Here is a 973-nt window from a genome sequence, read left to right as displayed (position 1 = left end):
TAATAAAAACAATAATGTAATACTTGCCAATCAGAATAGCAAATATTTGTAATTGTGAAATTGGAAGTAAAGTACACCTCGGTGATTAGATCATTGATACAGTTCTGTATTAAAGGCAAGGAAATTTCCAAAGTACATCATGAAGTGGAAACACATTAGTGAATGATTTGCATAAAATAATCCCGTTTATGTAAAAAAAAATACTATGCACTTTTGTATATATAGTGTTTATTGAGTGCTTATTCTGTGGTAAGCATCACTCTAACCTTTTCGTATATTTTAATTTTCTTAATTCTCATAAAAACCCTATGAGGTAGACACCATTACTACCCTTACAGATTAAAAAAAGAAACAGAGATTGTGATTTGCACAAAGTCGCGGAGATAAGAAGGGATTCAAACCAAAGTGGTTTGGTTTCCTCCCTCCTTTTCCAGTATTATTTTCTCAATTTCGCTATCCATCTCCCTTCCAACTCCCTTCTCTCCTGTCACCTGCCTCTTCTCATAGTAAGTTTTTAAATGTCAGCAGAGTCAAGGGGAGAATAAGGTGTGTTGGGGGGAGTGCCGAAAGTATGTTTCGCTTCTTTTCTCATCATTTGGCTTTATTGTATTGCTTATGTAAATGAAAAATGTTAAAGAAAAATTAATTAATTTTTCCATTCAATCCAACAAATTATTGTTTATTGTGCTTGGTTACCAGTCCTGGAGGGGCCTGAAAGACTAAACATTCTAAACACATTTGGTCAGTGACTCTTAAAAGTAATTAACATTGTCTAGTGGAAAGAGAGGGAGAGACGAGACAGGGAGAGACACAAAGAGCTAGAGAGAGAAAGTGAGAAGGCACCATAAAGAAAAACAAGCTTAACCCCTCCACATTTATACTGTAAACCGCCCACAGCTCCCAAGCCTTAAAAGCCAACAGAAATCTAAGGGATAGAAGTCCAGGTCAGAGTAAAGGAAGTTCTCAGGAGCTT

This window comes from Rousettus aegyptiacus, unplaced genomic scaffold, assembly GCF_014176215.1.
Source record: "Rousettus aegyptiacus isolate mRouAeg1 unplaced genomic scaffold, mRouAeg1.p scaffold_m13_p_4, whole genome shotgun sequence".
NCBI lineage: Eukaryota > Metazoa > Chordata > Mammalia > Chiroptera > Pteropodidae > Rousettus > Rousettus aegyptiacus.
The sequence above is the reverse complement of the archived record's forward strand: the minus strand, read 5'-3'. Positions refer to the sequence as shown.